This window comes from Erpetoichthys calabaricus, chromosome 12, assembly GCF_900747795.2.
Source record: "Erpetoichthys calabaricus chromosome 12, fErpCal1.3, whole genome shotgun sequence".
Classification (NCBI taxonomy): domain Eukaryota; kingdom Metazoa; phylum Chordata; class Cladistia; order Polypteriformes; family Polypteridae; genus Erpetoichthys; species Erpetoichthys calabaricus.
Genome location: NC_041405.2, coordinates 70,415,851 through 70,423,088, shown reverse-complemented (window position 1 = coordinate 70,423,088; position 7,238 = coordinate 70,415,851).

The window sequence follows — 7,238 nt, the reverse complement described above, 5'->3', positions numbered from 1 at the left end:
TCATCAAATGTCTGTTGTGAACGGCTTGAATCCCGAAAGCACAGCTGCCAAAAACACTCCCCAAATTGCCCACCTGAGGTGGAAAACACTATCAAAATACCCTATCTAGAATTTGACAATGCTTGATAAAAATAAAAGATTTATTTCTACAAAACCTGTGCTGGCACAAAGCTCAAAAGAGCACAAAGAATTGTCTGAAAGGCAAGAGGAAACACAGAAAACAGAGTCCCGATACAGTATCCAAAAATCGTAGTACAAAAAATCAGAAAGCACAGTTCCAAAACAGTATCCAAGAGGCAAAGTCAAAAACAAAGCACTGGGCTGAAAATCCAGAAAACGCAAAGCAATAGCACAGTAACTCACCAAAACGTTGTCCCTCCAGCATGTTCAATGAACCACCAGGAATCATGGGGAGGCTATCTTTTAAATAGGATGGCGACTGTTCCTGGCACTGATGGGCAGCTGGTCCCACCCCTTGTGGGTCCACCCATAAAGCTAAAGAGACAAGGACAAATGAACACAAAGAAAAGTGCACATAATAAACAAAATAAACCTTAATACAAATAAATGGCATAAAATAAGATGAACAGCTTTGAACAGGAGCCAGGAGCAATATGTTGGCTGAACCATGACAATGAAATTGCACTATACGGCTGTGTAGCCTAATGATCAGGATGGATGTCAGCTGCCTAGAGAGAACATATTTTGGAACATGAATACACAGTGAAGAATTGGTGATAATTGGGAAGGTCTTGTATGAGACTACTTCAGGTATGTCACTGACAATAACAAGAGCAAATGTGTAATTGATGAGACACCAGTGAGGCTTCCCGAACTTGATTAAAGGGAAAGAACCTGACAAATTAAAAACACTCAAGCTGTTTTCAGAAAGAAGTCCCTAAAGAGGCTAAGAGCTGTGACATGCCCAAAAACCACAAACCTGCCAAATAAGATAAAATATTAAGTGATAAAGTAAACAGCATGCTTCTTGTACAGATGGACATTTACTACAATGCAAATGGCATGCTTTATAATGTGTTTGGAAAATAAATTGCATGAAAAAGTCCCTTACTGAAGGTTTCAGCAGCCCCTTTGAAATAGGCAGACAATGTATTTCTTAATCTTATTTAAATAGTTGTTTTCTAAGCTAAAATGTTTCTCTCAGTATAAAATCTAATCAAGGTAATTACCCCAAAATAAAAACTGAAGCAGAAATCATCTGAAGTTCATAAAATGAAAATGGTAAAACGTGTATAAAAATAAAAACTAATCAAAAATTGAACTAAAACAACCTTGTAAATAAGTAAAAAATATGAAAAATGGTCATGACTGCTTTAAAGTACATATAATTCTAAAACAAATATGATATTTGGGAATTTAAAGGTACAGTGAGATAATTTATCAGAGTATTTTGTGATGTTAGAGACAAATGACTGTAATAAACAGTCTACAATTTTCTAGGAATCAGGATTCTGAAGGTTGGGTCTGAGCTATATGTTCAAACAAAGGCTCTCAGTCCTGTACAGAGATTACCATTTTGTGCCTCATCACTTTCTAAGGTTTAGACATGAGAGCCAGATCCTACAATATGTGGAACAAAAATAATTACATACCAGTCTACTCTGAAACAGTATAATGAAAAATGGGACTATATCCTATTAATTTATATATATAATTCACTAAGCTGGAAGACAAGTAGCCACCCATGGAAAGCACGCCGGAAGGGGCATGGATTCACTAAGCCGCCGACAAGTAAGCCGCCCATGGCGCACGCAGGAAGGAACCACACCCACCAACTCTAAGACCATTGGATTACAACGACAACTCGCAGAGCCACGCCCACCAACTCGGACGCGTCGACTGGGAAAAAACGCCGTCATTTATCTTCGTCTGGGCAAAAGTACACATGCACCTCTGAGCCACGTTGACTTTTCTCTTACGACGCACGACCGCGTGCACCATATCAAACTGTTTTACACGCTACATGCAGCAATTCATTTCTGCAACAAACATGCATCTTCTTAGATGGTCCTGCAGGAACACGGAAAACGTTTCCCGCCCACCAAAGCAGGACCATGTAAAAAGAGGCATGTTTGTCACGGATGTGAATTGCTGAATGCAGCGTCTAAAACAGTTAATAGGCTGCAACAAAATTAGAAAAGTACGGGCGCATTTTTTCACACAAGCTGTGTGTGTGTGTGTGGGTAGGTTTGTGTTAGTTAGTTAATTAGTAAGCGGTAACACTGCAAAAGCAGCCCAAACCAGAAAAGACGGCTGGCAAAAAGTGACCGACAAATTAAACGTGTGTGCATTGTACTTACTGAAAGCAACGTTATGAATTTTGCAAATGTTCATTTTTTTCCCTCTGCTTAAAAAATATTTAAAAAGTGGCGTGATGCAGCTTGGTATGCAGCTTGGTATGCAGCGTTTATAACAGTTTGTTTGTCGCGGATAATTTGCCTTTTACTATATAAACGCGTGTGCATTGTACTTACTGAAAGCAGCGTTACGGATTTTGCAAATGTTCATCATATATAATCCACCAAGTCGTCCGACCGTGCAGGCGCATTTTTTCACACAAGCTGGGTATGTGTGTGGGTGGGTTGGTGTTAGTGTCACAGGTGTCTGGTCACACTTATAGGTAATCTAACTTAGACACCATTAAAATATCCGACTACGCCACTCAGTTTTATGAAGAGACTGGGAACTCCTGAAATTTACCAATAATAGCACACAGGTTTCTTTAAATTGGGCGGTGAGTAAACACACAATGAAAGACACAACAGTAATTTCAGAAAAAAGCAACAGTAAGTTCTATTGTACAAGACAATATAAGGTACATTAAAAAGATAAATGAACATAACAGAACCTAAACATATCAGGAATTAATTTCCTTTTTTTAAAAGGAAAATACACAGTCCACACTCTAAAAGTCCGTAAAAAACAAGAATTGTAGGATACAACCTTTAGTGGTGCAGAGTCCAGTTTGGGCACTGTGTTACCCCAACACTTAATTGTTCATGGATGCACTCTGTTCCCCGGCAGAAGTTGTGTCAAATTGTTGACTCCCTGTCAGCGTCTCTTCGTTGTCCCTTTTTCTTCCACTCTGGGCTCCTTGTGTTGCTGGGACCTAGGCACGCCTCATTTCTCATCTGTCATCTTTACTGGGTTCTTTCATGCAGATTCCCTCTCTCGCTGAACCCACATCCGGCGTCTCTTTGTGGAGCTGTCTCTTCCTCCCTGGAGGTGTTGCCGTCCTTGTGCCTCACGTTGTGCCAGCCAGGTACCCTTGTCTGCCTGCGAGCCCCTGTGCCCTGTCCGAGTGTCTTGGCAGCGTTTCCTGTGGACTCTCCCTCCTTGCCTTCTGCTGGCCAGCAGTTTATATTTACTTCACCCCTCTGTTGTCAGTCCTGGACAAACAGTTTAATCAATGGCACATCTAAATTGCCTGGGTTTAACAATTAATAAAAACACAAGTTAACAAAATGTATGGTTACCAACCATTAATAAGTACAGACATGCTGATTAGAAACCAATATTTCCAAGCCAGGTAAATACAGACATTCTTCTAAGGCCAAACTTCAAAGCAGTGACTCCCTTGCAGGACAGCAAATACCATTAATAAGTACAGACAGCCTTTTAACTTCTCACCCCCCAGTCCCAACAGTGGGTGCCTAATGGAACCACCCAGTGCACAAAAAAAATGTAAAAGTGTCCCCCTCTGACATCAGTTAGTTATTTAGTTCCTCGAAGGATTTCAACATTTAATATGCACAAGCGGGGTTGGTGTTAGTTAATTAGTTCCTCAAAGGATTTCAACATTTAATCATCATCATATATAATCCACCAAGTCGTCCGACCGTGTGATACAAACGACAGAGCACCGCCCAAGAACTCGAACCGCTAGAGAGACATGCCCACCAACTCTAAGAGCACCAACTCTAATACGCCTGCCCGCCTGACTGTTACCAGCGTTCACCGCAATGTGGTGGAGTGTAAAACCATCACAACTATCAGACGCTGTCTTTATCTAAGAAGATATATAGATTATTCATCTGGCACGCGTCCACCCACGCTCTCAAGGCATTCACAGTGCCTGCTCATGTGCTCGAACATAACTCGCCACACACAAATCTTGCTTTATTTGACTCAACACGGGAAACCTCACCCTGCCCGGACACGGAGAGGATTGACAGATTGATAGCTCTTTCTCAAATTGTTCCCCACGAACGAGGAATACCCACTGAGTGCGGGTCATACACTCCCTCTGAATACAAAATGATGAAAGAACCGGCGCATTTTTTTCACACAAGCTGGGTGGGTGGGTGTTAGTTAATTAGTTACTCGAAGGATTTCAAGATTTAATATGCACAAGCGGTAACACTGCAAAATAAGCCCAAACCTGAAAAGACAGCTGGCAAAAAGTGGCCGACAAATTAAACGCGTGTGCATTGTACTTACTGAACGCACCGTTACGGATTTTGCAAAAGTTCACTTTTTTCGTTCAAATCACTACCCACACAGGAAGGAACCGGGAAGCGAACCCAAAATCTTCCACAGTCTCCTTACTGTTAACCAGCAACACTACCACTGCGCTACAAGGCAGAAAATGAAGTTAAAGAATTCACTGGGCTCAATTTTATTTTCACTTCTATTTGGGCAACTGTGTCGTTCAGGAAGTGTTCACCCATCAATACATAATTATGCGGCGCGTATGCTACACCGCGGTACGGATTTTGCAAATGTTCACTTTTTTCATTCAAAGCGCTATCCACACAGGGAGGAACCGGGAAGCGAACCCAAAATCTTCCACAGTCTCCTTACTGTTAACCAGCAACACTACCACTGCGCTACAAGGCAGAAAATGCAGTTAAAGAATGCACCGGGCTCAATTTTATTTTCACTTCTGTTTGGACAACTGTGTCGTTCAGGAAGTGTTCACCCATCAATACATAATTATGCGGCGTATGCTACGCCGCGGGTTGGCTAGTACAATATAGAACAGAAACCAACAAATAATCAAGCAATCATTCTTCAGGATTTACTGTGTTTAAAATCTAACTGAAAATGTTTGTGACATTTAGGTGTTTACCAGAACATCATGTTCTCATTTTGTTAAGATTTACCTCAGCCAAGGATGGCCCTGTCCTCAATTCTAAGTATGAAAGCAGAAAGTAAGTATGATAACCAGCATTGTTTTTTCCAGATGAATAAGAATTCATAAAAATCATCTAAAGCATCTAAATGCAGTGAGACTGCAGTGTAATACTTCAGTGTAATGTGTCAACATGGATAATACTATGAAAGAAGCAGAAAGATAAAATGGAAAGAGGGATTAAAGAAGGAAAAAAATATTTTCATAGTTAAGACGTTTTCAATGTGCAGTTCAGAAAGCAAGTTAGAGAAGTTCTGATGTGGTGAGCACCAGAAATACAAGATGAATATAGGAGGCTGCTGCAAAAGCCAATAAACTTTATAGGGAGCAGCAACTTTACTTGGTCAGTACTACTTTCAGAGGTTTTGGTAAAAGCAGTTTCTTATCTCACAGTATACAGTAGGGTTCATGCTGCTGCTTTTCACTCTTTTCACCAAAGTACTCTGCCAGCCAAGCTGCTTCCCAGAGGCTACAATTATACACTTCACAAGCTGTTTTGTTACACCTACAGAATATAAATCATAGTCAGATGGCTGTACTGAAATAAATATTAAAAATGAAAACAATTCTCAGCCATTCAAGTACGGAGAAAGCAACCATTTGTTCTGAAACATTTTCAAACTGTACAATAAAAATACTTACATACTGTATATTTATATATATATATATATATATATATATATATAAGAGCTGGAGCTACTATCAAGCCATGCGCTGCGACTCATCTTGATGATATCCAGGGTGCCCTGCTAGATGAAGCACCTCCTTCTGGGAACACTGGTAACACCAACACAACCATCAGCAACCTTTGGTATTTTGTCATGGAAGGTCTCCCACATCATATTAGGATCAGCAGTCGCACCCAGATATGTAAGTTCCTCACACAAACTGCATCCAAACCCGTCAGAAACAGCCTGATTTTGGAATCTGGCCAGGTCCAGCCTCATTCTCCTAGTAGGTGATAACCTACTGGAAATAAGCTGGATCTTCAGAGTAGCAACATCTATGTCATCCCTATCTGAAAAGGGTAGGGTAATCGCCTGAATTGCAGAAACTATAGGGGGAGTGCTGGGTACGGTCCTTGATAGAGTCATTCTAAATTGGATCAGTGATCACTTGCTCACCTACTAGCAACCAGAGCATTCTGGTTTTATGCCTATGAAGTCTACCATTGACCACATCCTGGCACTGAGGGTTCCCATGGAGTGCAAATGCAAATATCATCAGAGTTTCTTTGCAGCCTTTGTCAATTTTTGCAAAGCGTTCAACTCAGTTGATCGAGCTACCCAGTGAGACGTCCTGAGACTTTGCAGGATCACCTCAAAGTTGCTGGATATCATGGCCGGCCTGTACACTGGTACTATGAGTGCTTTGCAGAGTGAAGGCAGAACCTCTGCATTTTTCCCAGTTGATTCTGGGGTTCATCAGGGGTGTGTTCTTGCTCCTACTCTCTTCAGTGCTTGCATGGACTGGTGCTGGGCAAGGTCATGGGGTCCAGCGGCTGTGGGGCATCTGTTGGTGAAGAAAGATTCACTGATCTTGACTTTGGTGCTGTGATCTTCGCAAAGTCAATGGGGGCTCTGATAGGGGGTCTCGAGAGACGGAGTGAGGAGTCTGTGTCTGGGCTTGCGATTGCCCTGGATTAAACCAAGATGCAGGCCTTTAATGATCTCTTGGGCACAGCCATCAGCTGTGTGTCTGTATGCGGAGAGAGTGTGAACCTTGTTGAGAGGTTTACTTACCTTGGCAGCAACATTCGTGTCTCTGGTGACTCTTCCTGGACGTCGCTGGAAAGAGGTGTGTGGTGCTCCTGATTATCTATGCAAAAGGGCGAAAGTCCAAGTCTTTAGAGTCCTGGTCCTTCCTGTCTTGCTATATGGTTACGAGACATGGACTCTATGCAGTGACCTGAGATGAAGACTGGACTCCTTTGGTACGGTGTGTCTTTGGAGAATCCTTGGGTTCCATCTGCTTGACTTTGTGTTGAATGAACAGTTTCTCACGGAGTCCAGAGGCACATTACCTGCTTTGTGAGAGAGCATCTGTTAGGACAATATAGCCACGTGGTGTGATTCCCTAAGGG